The following is a 14,132-nucleotide window of genomic DNA, read 5'->3' as shown; positions in this document are numbered from 1 at the left end:
AAAGTTGAAAAAATGTTTTTTTCTGACTTAGTCATTATTTCCAACTTGTGTCAGACGTCCAGAGAGGGGGAAATGTAAGTGACCATGTCCGATTTCAGTTCCAGAGTGATTCACCCGACAAGTCCTTGATTCTTAGTCATTTTCAGCCAATTTTGTGACTTTTTTGAAAATTTCAATTTTTTGTGAAAATATCCGCTAAATGAGGGAATATTATGTTAGAGGGTACTCCAGGAGGGTTCCAAATGTTTGGGCAAAATATATATCCCACGGGTGGAAAATTGAAAAAAAGTTGAAAAAAATGTTTTTTTCTGACTTAGTCATTATTTCCAACTTGTGTCAGACCTCCAGAGAGGGGGAAATGACAGTTAGCGTGTCCAATATCAGTTCCAGAGTGATTCGCCTGATGAGTCCTCGATTTTTTGTCATTTTCCGCCAATTTTGCGACTTTTTTGATAATTTCACTTTTTTGTGAAAATATCCGCTAAATGATGTAATAATATGTTAGAGGGTACCCCAGGAGAGTTCCAAATGTGTGGGTAAAATATATATCCCAAGGGTGGAAAATTGAAAAAAAGTTGAACATTTTTTTTTTCTCACTTAGTCATTATTTCCAACTTGTGTCAGACTTTCAGAGAAGGGGAATTGTCAGTGAGCGTGTCCGATTTCAGGTTCAGAGCGATTCGCCCGATGAGTCCTTGATGCTAAGTCGTTTTTTGCCAATTTTCTGACTTATTTGAAAATTTCACTTTTTTGTGAAAATATCCGCTAAATGAGGGAATAATATGTTAGAGGGTTCCCCAGGAGGGTTCCAAATGTGTGGGTAAAAGATATATCCCACGGGTGGAAAATTGAAAAAAGTTGAAAAAATGTTTTTTTCTGACTTAGTCATTATTTCCAACTTGTGTCAGACCTCCAAAGAGGGGGAAATGACATTGAGCGTGTCCAATATCAGTTCAAGAGTGATTCACCCGATGAATCCTTGATTCTTAGTCTTTTTCAGCCAATTTTGTGACTTTTTTGAAAATTTCACTTTTTTGTGAAAATATCCGCTAAATGAGGGAATATTATGTTAGAGGGTTCTCCAGGAGGGTTACAAATGTGTGGGTAAAATATATATCCTATGGGTGGAAAATTGAAAAAAAGTTGAAAAAAATGTTTTTTTCTGACTTAGTCATTATTAGAGATGAGCGTTGTTCTACTCGAACTGTTCGCCAATCTCAAATTCGAGCTGTTTTGGGCGGTGTTCGAGCCGGTCGGCGAACACGAACAATTTGAGAAAAATTCGGCTGTTCGAGGTTATGTTCGATAACTGTTCGTGCACCAAAATCATAACTGGATTTTTTCTCAGTAATGATGAAAATTAATGTTAATACGCAGTTTGAGTGTACAGCGGGGCGGGGGGAGGGGCAGGGGATGGATCTCTGCAGGAACAATGAAGATCTCCATTTTTTTTTCTCTTTCCCGCATTTGCAGTGGGGAGGTGCAATCTGTCAGCCTATCAGCAGCGCACACACGGAGCGAAGTGCTTTTTTTCACATAAGCAAGGGCATGTGTGATTGGCAGTGTATGTCACATGTCCTTGCCCTATAAGACCAAGCCATTTTCCCCGTCGCCACCATTTTCTCACTGCTGCAGCTGCGTGTTAGACGGCACCGCTGTTGCTGTGTGCGCTATACCTTGTTAATTTCAAGCCAATTTTCGCACAAATATACAGATAGCTTGGGAGTAGGGAATAGTTGTGATTGCAGTCCTTTTAAGGACTAGGTTACAGCATTTCCTACGACTTTTATCAGGCAGGTCTGTGCTCTTAAATAGATAGATTGTGGGAGTAAAGACTAATTGTAATTGGAGTCCTTTTCAGGACTAGGTTACATCAGTTCCTATCAGTTTTTGCCAGGCAGGTCTGTGCCAGTGCTGTGCAAGTTTTTTTCACAGCATTTGGCTGAATCTAGCAAAGCTAATCCTTTTTGGCCTATTGCAGAGTGTGTTAGGCAGTGGAGTAGCCTATCTGTGTTGCAAGTTATACCACCTGTGTATAGAATACCAATTTTTTTACTGCACCTAGTGAAGTAAAATCTTTTGGGCATAGCATCATTCTATTAGTCCATCTATACTGACCTCCATCAGGTTGCAAACCGAATATAATTTTTTTCTGCATCTAGCTCTGAAAAAATATTTGGGCTTCTAGCAGTGTGTGGGACTTGGTCTATTAGTCCATCTATACTGACCTCCATCAGGTTGCAAATTAAAAATAATTTTTTTCTTCATTTAGCTCTGAAAAAATATTTGGGCTTCTAGCAGTGTGTGGGACTTGTTCTATTAGTCCTTCTATACTGACCTCCAGCAGGTTGCAAATTGAATATAATTTTTTTCTGCATCTAGCTCTGAAAAAATATTTGGGCTTCTAGCGGTGTGTGGGACTTGGTCTATTAGTCCATCTATACTGACCTCCATCAGGTTGCAAATTAAAAATAATTTTTTTCTGCATCTAGCTCTGAAAAAATATTTGGGCTTCTAGCAGTGTGTGGGACTTGGTCTATTAGTCCATCTATACTGACCTCCATCAGGTTGCAAATTAAAAATAATTTTTTTCTTCATTTATCTCTGAAAAAATATTTGGGCTTCTAGCAGCGTGTGGGACTTGTTCTATTAGTCCATCTATACTGACCTCCATCAGGTTGCAAATTAAAAATAATTTTTTTCTGCATCTAGCTCTGAAAAAATATTTGGGCTTCTAGCAGTGTGTGGGACTTGGTCTATTAGTCCATCTATACTGACCTCCATCAGGTTGCAAATTAAAAATAATTTTTTTCTGCATCTAGCTCTGAAAAAATATTTGGGCTTCTAGCAGTGTGTGGGACTTGGTCTATTAGTCCATCTATACTGACCTCCATCAGGTTGCAAATTGAATAAAAAAATTTTCTGCATCTAGCTCTGAAAAAATATTTGGGCTTCTAGCGGTGTGTGGGACTTGGTCTATTAGTCCATCTATACTGACCTCCAACAGGTTGCAAATTAAAAATAATTTTTTTCTGCATCTAGCTCTGAAAAAATATTTGGGCTTCTAGCAGTGTGTGGGACTTGGTCTATTAGTCCATCTATACTGACCTCCATCAGGTTGCAAATTAAAAATAATTTTTTTCTTCATTTAGCTCTGAAAAAATATTTGGGCTTCTAGCAGTGTGTGGGACTTATTCTATTAGTCCTTCTATACTGACGTCCAGCAGGTTGTAAATTGAATATAATTTTTTTCTGCATCTAGCTCTGAAAAAATATTTGGGCTTCTAGCGGTGTGTGGGACTTGGTCTATTAGTCCATCTATACTGACCTCCATCAGGTTGCAAATTAAAAATAATTTTTTTCTGCATCTAACCCAGCCAATAGTTTTGGCCTAATACCACAGTTTGGCCACTCAGCTCTGCTCGGTTACCATCCATTGTTTTTTTGTGCAAACAACTCCAGAGTTGTGAATTAGTTAACCACCAAAATGAGTGGAAAAAGGCCTGCTGCTGGTGGAAAGGGGAATAGGCGTGTTGGGAAGGGGAAAAAAGGTTGTGTCCGTGGGGTAGGTGCAGAAGAAAGACCATCTTCCAGCCAAACTAAAATGTCTACTTCTTTTAGCGGACAATGTGATAAGATCCCTTTCTTACGGCCACGCCAATCGCTACAAATTCCAGATGAGGCACAAAAACAGCAGGTGCTTCAACGGATATCAAGTGCTCCTTTAAGTGGGCTCTCCTCCACATCAACTTCAACATCACAAATACTCCAGTCCTCAAAGGTGTCACCCAAATCGCACTTGCTTCCTCACAGCTCCCAAATCTCCAGCTGCCCGTCTGAGTATGAGGTAGAACAGATGGTTGAGTCTGCAGAGCTGTTTACTCATACTGTAGCCTGGGAATCAGAGGTCGACTCCAGCGCTTCTGTGAATCCAGACGAGGAAATGATCTGCACTGATGCCCAGAATCTTTATGAGTCGGATCCAGGACCAGACGCAGAAGGTTCTGACCATAATGTAGACCCTCATTCCCAAACTGTAACTCCTGTTGGTGGAGACAATGAGGAAGACGATGATAAGACTCAAATACCTGATTGGAGCGACAACTTTAGTTTTTTGTCAGGGCAGGAACAGGTTGGCTCTGAGGACGACGGGTGTGATAACGCACAGGGTGATGATGATGAGGTCGGAGATCCCACTTACTGTCAACGCACAGTCAGCCAAGAGATGAGGTCAGCAGAGGAGGTGGAGGAAGATGCTAGTGACGACGAGGTCAGGTTGCGCCTTCCTGGACAGAGACGTAGTACTGAAAGCACGTCAACAACTGCATCCTCAAACACAACTCTGCCTCTCACCACAAGTCGTGGTGGCTCTTCAGGTCGCATGGGTGCTAAGCCTTGCATAGCCTGGGCATTTTTTCAGATCGATAAAGATGACCCAACTCGTGTTATCTGTAACATTTGTCAGCAAAAGCTAAGTAGAGGCCAAAAAATACATAGTTTGAGTACTTCATGCATGAACCGGCACATGGACATGAAGCATAAGTTGCAGTGGGAAGCTCAGTGTGCTACAATGCGGTCTAGCCGGCCGGGCCAACCACCGTCTGCCATATCTTGTGCATCCGCGGCCTCTTCATCCTCTGTGACTGGGGGGACAGCAGTCACACCTGTTTTGGGGCGCAGACCTGCCACCTCTTTACCCGCAACAGCCAGCGTGATTGGCAGGTCATCATTTTCTTTGGAGGTGGTAACACCAGCTGGTCTTGAGCGCTGTCCGACATCGATAGCACCACCTTTGGATCAAGGCAACCTAACATGTCCGCCTGCATCTTCCTCACAGACCGGCAGTTTGCCGGGGACACCCTTATCAACCCCGTCTAAGCACAATAGCCAGCCCTCGGTCCCTCAGATGTGGACAAGTAAAAGACCATTTCCTCCTAGCCATGAGAAAGCTAAGAGGTTGAATTTCACCATCTGCAAGCTCTTGGCTACAGAAATGCTGCCTTTCCGCCTGGTGGACACAGAGGATTTTCGAGACCTTATGTCCGTCGCAGTGCCCCAGTACCAGATGCCCAGTCGGCACTACTTCTCAAAGAAAGGTGTGCCTGCGCTCCACCAGCATGTCGCACACAACATCACCGCTTCTTTGAGAAACTCTGTGTGTGACAGGGTGCATTTCACCACAGACACTTGGACGAGTAGGCATGGACAGGGGCGTTACATGTCGCTGACTGGGCACTGGGTAACTATGGTGACAGCAGGACAAGGGGCTGCTGTCCAAGTCTTGCCGTCCCCACGAGTTGTGCGTCAATCCTCTTTATGTCATTTTTCCTCCACTGCTTCTGCCTCCTCAACCTCCTCTCGGTCTTCCACCTGCACCCAAAGCCTGTCTGGTCATGCCACAAGCTTTCTAACTGCGCAGAAGGGATCCTGCACACCTCCTTACTATGCTGGCAGTAGGGCTCAACGTCATCAGGCGGTTTTTACATTGAAATGTCTGGGAAATGTGAGTCACACAGCTGAGGAGTTGTGGTCAGCTCTGGAGAACCAATTTCATGAATGGTTGTCTCCACTGGACCTGAAACCAGGGAAGGCCGTGTGCGACAATGCTGCAAACCTGGGTGCGGCCCTTCGCCGGGGCAATGTCACACACGTGCCTTGTATGGCTCACGTGTTGAACCTGGTTGTCCAGCAATTTTTAGCCCACTATCCCAGACTAGATGGCCTTCTGCAGAGGGCACGGTCGCTGTGTGCTCACTTCCGCCGTTCGCATACCGCAGCTCAGCGACTTACATCTCTACAGAAGTCGTTGGGCCTGCCACTTCACCGGCTAAAATGCGATGTGCCTACCCGGTGGAATTCAACTCTGCACATGTTGCAGCGACTGTGGCAGCACCGACAAGCCCTGGTGCAATACGTTCTGACGTATAGCCTGGGCCAACGAGATTCAGAGGTGGGGCAAATCACGCTGGAGGAGTGGTCTCAGATCAGGGACCTATGCACCCTTCTGCACAGTTTTGAAATGGCGACGAAGATGTTTAGTGCTGACGATGCCATTATCAGCATGACTATTCCGGTGATTTACATGCTGGAGCACATGTTAAACAGAATTCGGAGTCAGGTGGTGGCACAAGAGGAGGTGGAGGAAGTAGAGGAGGAGGAGTTGTATGCGGAAGGGCTAACATCTGCAAGGTCCAGACGGTCGGCAGCACCAGGGCGGCAGGCATGTGAGGGTGGGGGAGATGATTTTACCAGGGCGCATGGTAGCAGCCAAACTAGTGAGGAAGGTGCAGGAGCCCAGGAAGAAGTGGAGGACGAACTGATGGAAGACTCATCAGATGAGGGAGACCTTGATCACATTTCTGTTGTGCGAGGTTGGGGGGAGAGGACAGAGGAAGGAAGCATGATTGTTACCTCGCCACCAACACAACAGGGACTTGGTGCTCCTGGATGCGCAACACACATGAGTGCCTTCTTGCTGCACTACCTGCAACATGACCCTCGAATTGTGAGAATTAGAAATAATCCTGACTACTGGGTTGCCACAGTGTTAGATCCCCGGTACAAAAGTAAATTTGCAGAAATTATTCCTGCCATAAAAAGGGATGCACGCATGCAGGAGTATCAGCAGAGACTGTTGCAGAATCTTAAATGTGCTTTTCCACAAAATACCAGTGGTGCACGTAGTGAATCTCACAGTTCCAACTTGCCAACCGTGGGACCGTCAAGTGTTCAGCACTCAAACCGTAACAGAACCACAGTATCTGCTGGTAACATCAATTTTGCGGAATCATTTCACCACTTTTTTAGCCCATCCTTTGCAAGGCCACAGGAGACAAGACGTCTGACACATAGTCAACGCCTAGAGACGATGGTACAGGAGTATCTCCAAGTAAACATTGAAGCCACGACTGTGTCACTGGACCCTTGCTCTTTTTGGGCTTCCAATCTGGATAAATGGCCGGAGCTAGCCACTTACGCCTTGGAGATCTTGTCATGCCCCGCAGCCAGCGTTCTGTCTGAACGTGTGTTCAGCGCTGCTGGTGGTGTGCTGACAGATAAGCGCACGCGGCTCTCCACTGATAATGTAGACAGACTCACGTTCATAAAGATGAACAAATCATGGATCCGAAACGACTTTTCTACCCCTGTGTCATCCTGGGGAGAGTAAAAGCTTGATGATTGGTTAAAATCACCCTACCAACCGTTTTAAGCTTTCAAATTACTAATCATGTTTATCTGTATCTTGACTGGAAAATAATTTGGGCTTTGTAGCAGTGTGCAGCACTGATCCTATTAGGCCATCTATAATAAGCTTCACCAGATTTAAAATTAAAAATAATTTTTAGCTGCATCTAGCCCGGAAAATAATTTTGGGGCTCCGAGATGCGCAAGACACATAAGTGCCTTCTTGCTGCACTACCTGCAGCATGACCCTCATATTGTCAGAATTCGAAGTAATCATGACTACTGGGTTGCCACACTCTTAGATCCCCCAAACTTTTCGATCAACCTTTTCATTTTAATAAAGACCAAAAAAATGGTCATTTTTGAAATTATAAGCATTAGCAGGTTGTTAGAAACTGAAATCAAACAGTTTTCAACTCAAAACTTTATTCTAGGTGATGTTACATTTTCACATAGGACCCCTTGTTCGAAAGGAGCTTCTGAACTCTCTCGTCCATTGAATTTGTCAGGTTTTGGATGGTTTCTGCTTCAATTGTTTTGCATGAGGACAGAATACCCTCCCAGAGCTGTTGCTTAGATGTGAACTACCTCCCGCCATCATAGACACTCCTTTTAATGATGCTCCAAAGGTTCTGAATGGGGTAGAGGTCAGGGGAGCATGGGGGTCACACCATAAGTTTGTCCCCTTTTATGCCCATATCAGCCAGAGATGCAGATGTTTTATGTGCAGCATGAGATGGTGCATAATCATGCAGAAAAATGATCTTGCTGTGAAATACACGGTTCTTCTTCTTGAACCATGGCAGGAAGTGCTGTTTGAGAAAATCCACATACATTATGGAGTTCATCTTTAGCGCCTTCAGGGATCCTAAAGGGGCCGACAATCTCTCTCCCCATGATTCCAGCCCAAAACATTACTCCACCTCCTTCTTGTTGGCGCTGTAGCCGTGTTTGCGTGGGGTGTCCATCAACCAGCCATCCTCCACTCCATTCATCTGGACCATCGAGCGCTGCACGGCACTCATCCGTGAACAAAACAGTTTTGAAATCAGTCTTCATGTAATGTTTGGCCCACTGGAGCCGTTTCTGCTTGTGTGAAGTGGATAGAGGAGGTCGACAGGATGGCGTATGCACAGCTGCAAACCTCTGAAGGACCCTGCATCTTGTTGTTCGGGGGACGTTGGAGGCACAAGCAGCTTCAAAAACTTGTCTGCTGCTATGACAAGGCTTTTTTGCCGCTGCTCTTTCAACCTGACGTAATTGCCTGTAGGAAAGAGTCCTCAATTTGCCCTTATCAGCACGCACACGTGTGTACTGTGAATCAGCTACATACTTCTTGATTGCCAAGACACTTCATCCTGATCATCGCACAATGTTGATTGTAGTCATGCCTTGACCTAAACACTCCACAATTTGTTGCTTCTCAGCAGCCGACACATCCTTTTTCTTTCCCATTTTGGCAGAAAATGTAGGCTGCTTAATAATGTGAGAGAGCCTTCTTAAGTAGTCTTGCCTTTCATTGGACACACCTGTCAAACTAATTAGCACAGGTGTCTGCAATTGCTTACAGTGATATAAAGAGCCCTGACACACATCACCATCAATGAGTTTAACTGACAAACAAATAAATTCTTCCCTTATCACTCCTAAACACTTTTTGCATAATAATTTGGAACGCGGTGTACATGTGCTTTTCCACAAAACACCAGTGGTTCACGTAGTGAATCTTACAGTTCTAACTTGCCAACCGTGGTCTGTATGGAATTGTTCAATAAAGTGCCCAAAATTAAGATAACATAGATGGGAGAGGTCTCTATGAATAGGAATTCCTAAGTATTTGATACCCTGTGAGGGCCAGGCAAAGGGAAAGTTGGACTGGATGGAATCCTATATGGATTTAGGGAGGGAGACATCGAGGGCCTCAGACTTCGCTGCATTGATTTTAAAATTTTACCATGTAACAAAGTGATCTATTTCAGCCATAACAGCAGGGATGGATATATGTGATTGAGTGATATATACTAGGACATCATCAGCAAATAGAGAGCACTTGTACTCGGTGCCTCCCACCTCAATCCACCTAATATTGGGGTTATGGCGAATTGATGAGAGCAGGTGCTCCGTCACTAGGATGTATAAGAGAGGGGACAGAGGACATCCCTGCCTTGTCCCATTGGTGATTGTGAAAGGTGATGAAAATGTTCTGACGCACCCCCTGGGCCTTGGGACACCCGGAGCCGGACCCTTTTTGGTGGATGCTGGTGGTTGTAGTCTTCGTGGCGGCGATCCGGTTCCGTGGCTCAGGGCGGTCAAACCAGTGGCGGAACTATTTATGTGGTTTTGATGTTTAAATGTCCGACTACGCCACCCGTGGATTGCGGTCAGAGTGAACCGCCGCTACAGGGCAGACCGCTAAGGCTGGTGTTGTGGGTGCAGCAGAGCGTAGCATAACTCCCCACGGGAGGAGTATAGCCTCAGGGCAGTGTATGCGGAGGATGGGGGTGATGGTGCAGGGCAGCAGCAGTAACGACACGGAGTCAGTGATGCAGTTCAGGGCCTTTACTCACAGTTCTTATTATCCAGACCACGTCTGCAGGTAACGGCTGCCCACGTCGTACTGTGCTCACCAGGTGAGGGGCTCAGACAACTCCCAGATAACTTTGGAGCGCTTCACAGGACCCCCTTTGTGTGTCCTTTGTCTGGCCTTTCTTACCAACACTTCGGTTCGGCTGCCTCGGGCCTCCTCTTGGTAAACTTGGCGCCAGTTTCCCTGACCCTATGTGGTGCCTTCCTAGCGGGTGGAGCAAGGGGCTGCGCCACATAAAATGTCAGAGCCTCCGGTTTCTAGCTGAGGGTCGTTTCCTGCCTCCACTAGTTCGGGGACCGGTCTCCCCCTTTGGCCTGACCCCTCCACGCAGGTGGATTCGGGCGTGCGGTGGCGACTCGCCCGTCCGCACCCCTGGGATCCCTTCATTCCTCGTTCCTGGAGCCTTCTCCGCTCCTCTTCCTTCCTTCTCCCTCTTGCAGGCCTGGGCCTCTGTTACTAGGCCCGCCTCCGGAGCAGAGCTCATGCAGAGCCCCTGCTCCCTGCCACTTCTGCTCAGACTTCTCTGCACTGAACTAAGATGGTGCCCACCTTTTATACTCCCTTCTCAATGCACCCAGGAACTGCTTCCTCCCTGCTCCTGCACTGCAGGGTTCCCCTTCCTCAGTGTTCCCTCCCCCCACTCCAGCCAGGGACAGGGACTGTCGTGCCCATCTCAGGGGCATATTGGTCGCCCTGCCCCACGGCAATGTGGTGTAATGCATGCAGGTGTCGGGTCCTGATCCACACTCCATCCTTATCTGAGAGTGAGATATCACACCTCTGGGTGAGGTGCAATACGTCTGTAGCAACCGAGCCCTCGGTGCTACAGTTCCATTTATCTTCAGCCTAGGTGACGTATTGTGATACAGGGCCGTGATTTTGGCTATAAAAGGGTCCCCTAGACCCCTACCCCAAGCTTTTTAAGAGAATCATATATGGCGTGCCAGGAGACTCTATGGAATGCTTTCTCAGCATCCAACGAGAGTATCTACTTACAAATTTTTAACTGCATCTAGCCCAGGAAATACTTTGTGCCTAGTAGCAGTGTCTGCTAGTCAGCGGATTATCCCGGCTGTTAAGCAAGCTACACCACCTGTAGTTTGGACACTTAATTTTTTCAAAGGAAATGCTTCGGGACCACGGGATACTCAGTGAAGAGCATCAGGAGGCACCCCAAGGCATAGGGGCTGGGACTGGCACTAGGATGCCTTGCGGTGGACAGCCGAGCTCGATCCTTATAAAAGCTTTTTAACTGCAGCAGCTTTAGTGGACGCTACTGGAGCTGGAATTACGCGGCTGCTGGCATGAGACTTGCCCTCCAATAGATCCTTGTAAATGGATTTAAAGTGTATTCATTCAAATTAGAGGGACAATTTAAATTAAAAAGCTTAGAGCTGCCTCCACCACAGGGGGGCTCTCTCGACCCACCAGCGGACAGGCACCAGTATTGGGAGAGGGGGGCTGGCCGTCAGGGTTCACCGCGGCTCTGGCACAAACCCGGCGACACGGAGGTGGCACGGGCAGGAGCGGACTGGCCGTCTCGGCTTCTCACTTTTTGGATTTTAGAAGGGCATGACATGCCTATATCTGTGTCTCCCCCTCCTTTTACTCCTCCACCTCTTTTCTTTTCGCATGACTATATGTACTTGTCACTTTTCCATGTGTTAGTTGTGTCTTCTGAGCAGTTTGTCAGCTTTTGGACACCTTTGAAGGTGTTTTCTATGTGTTTCTATGTGTTTTTGTTTGCCTGCCATTGGTTTTAACGGTGTTCGAAGGTGTTCGACGAACAGTTCGACGAACAGTTCGGCGAACACACGGGTGTTCGACGAACCGAACCGAACTCGAACACTACGGGGGTGGCTCAACACTAGTCATTATTTCCAACTTGTGTCAGACCTCCAGAGAGGGAGAAATGACAGTGAGCGTGTCCAATATCAGTTCCAGAGTGATTCGCCTGATGAGTCCTCGATTTTTTGTCGTTTTCCGCTAATTTTGCGACTTTTTTGATAATTTCACTTTTTTGTGAAAATATCCGCTAAATGATGTAATAATATGTTAGAGGGTACCCCAGAAGGTTTCCAAATGTGTGGGTAAAATATATATCCCAAGGGTGGAGAATTGAAAAAAAGTTGAACATTTTTTTTTTTCAGACTTAGTCATTATTTCCAACTTGTGTCAGACTTCCAGAGAGGGGGAAATGTCAGTGAGCGTGTCCGATTTCAGTGCCAGAGCGATTCGCCCGATGAGTCCTTGATTCTTAGTCGTTTTCAGCCAATTTAGTGACTTTTTTGAAAACTTCACTTTTTGGTGAAAATATCCGCTAAATGAGGGGATATTACATTAGAGGGTACTCCAGGAGCGTTCCAAATGTGTGGGTAAAATATATATCCCACGGGTGGAAAATTGAAAAAAAGTTGAAAAAATGTTTTTTTCTGACTTAGTCATTATTTCCAACTTGTGTCAGACTTCCAGAGAGGGGAAAATGACAGTGAGCGTGTCCAATATCAGTTCCAGAGCGAATCGCCTGATGAGTCCTTGATTTTTTGTCGTTTTCCGCCAATTTTGCGACTTTTTTGATAATTTCACTTTTTTGTGAAAATATCCGCTAAATGATGTAATAATATGTTAGAGGGTACCCCAGGATGGTTCCAAATGTGTGGGTAAAATATATATCCCAAGGGTGGAAAATTGAAAAAAAGTTGAAATTGTTTTTTCTTACTTAGTCATGATTTCCAACTTGTGTCAGACTTCCAGAGAAGGAGAATTGTCAGTGAGCGTGTTCGATTTCAGTTTCAGAGCGATTCGCCAGATGAGTCCTTGATTCTTAGTCGTTTTCAGCCAATTTTGTGACTTTTCTGAAAATTTCACTTTTTTGTGAAAATATCCGCTAAATGAGGGAATATTATGTTAGAGGGTACTCCAGGAGGGTTCCAAATGTGTGGGTTCAATATATATCAAACGGGTGGAAAATTGAAAAAAAGTTGAAAAAAATGTTTTTTTCTGACTTAGTCATGATTTCCAACTTGTGTCAGACTTCCAGAGAGGGGGAAATGACAGTGAGCGTGTCCGATTTCAGTGGCAGAGCGATTCGCCCGATGAGTCCTTGATGCTAAGTCGTTTTTTGACAATTTTCTGACTTATTAGAAAATTTCACTTTTATTTGAAAATATCCGCTAAATGAGGGAATATTATGTTAGAGGGTACCCCAGGAGGGTTCCAAATATATGGGTAAAAGATATATCCCACGGGTGGAAAATTGAAAAAAAGTTGAAAAATTTTTTTTTTCTGACTTAGTCATTATTTCCAACTTGTGTCAGACCTCTAGAGAGGGGGAAATGACAGTGAGCGTGTCCAATATCAGTTCCAGAGCGATTCGCCTGATGAGTCCTTGATTTTTTGTCGTTTTCCGCCAATTTTGCGACTTTTTTGATAATTTCACTTTTTTGTGAAAATATCCGCTAAATGATGTAATAATATGTTAGAGGGTACCCCAGGAGGGTTCCAAATGTGTGGGTAAAATATATATCCCAAAGGTGGAAAATTGAAAAAAAGTTGAACTTTTTTTTTTCTCACTTAGTCATTATTTCCAACTTGTGTCAGACTTTCAGAGAAGGGGAATTGTCTGTGAGCGTGTCCGATTTCAGTTTCAGAGCGATTCGCCCGATGAGTCCTTGATTCTTAGTCGTTTTCAGCCAATTTTGTGACTTTTCTGAAAATTTTACTTTTTTGTGAAAATATCCGCTAAATGAGGGAATAATATGTTATAGGGTACACCAGGAGGGTTCCAAAGGTGTGGGTAAAAGATATATCCCACTGGTGGAAAATTGAAAAAAAGGTTGAAAATTTTTTTTTTCTGACCAAGTCATTATTTCCAACTTTTGTCAGATTTCCAGAGAGGGGGAAATGACAGAGAACATGTCTGATTTCAGTTCCAGAGCGATTCGCCCGATGAGTCCTTGAATCTATGTCGTTATCAGCCGATTTTGTGACTTTTTTGAAATTTCACTATTTTGTGAAAATATCCACTAAATGAGGGAATAATATGTTAGAGGGTACGCCAGGAGGGTTCCAAATATGTGGGTAAAATATATATCCTACTGGTGGAAAATTGAAAAAAAGTTGAAAAAATGTTTTTTTCTGACTTAGTCATTATTTCCAACTTGTGTCAGACTTCCAGAGAGGGGGAAATGTCAGTGAGATTGTCCGATTTCAGTGCCAGAGCGATTCGCCCGATGAGTCCTTGATTCTTAGTCGTTTTCAGCCAATTCAGTGACTTTTTTGAAAACTTCACTTTTTTGTGAAAATATCCGCTAAATGAGGGAATATTACATTAGAGGGTACTCCAGGAGCGTTCCAAATG

This window comes from Phyllobates terribilis, unplaced genomic scaffold (genome assembly GCF_046119375.1).
Source record: "Phyllobates terribilis strain yellow unplaced genomic scaffold, ASM4611937v1 Scaffold_8__6_contigs__length_399053987, whole genome shotgun sequence".
Lineage (NCBI taxonomy): Eukaryota > Metazoa > Chordata > Amphibia > Anura > Dendrobatidae > Phyllobates > Phyllobates terribilis.
The sequence above is the reverse complement of the archived record's forward strand: the minus strand, read 5'-3'. Positions refer to the sequence as shown.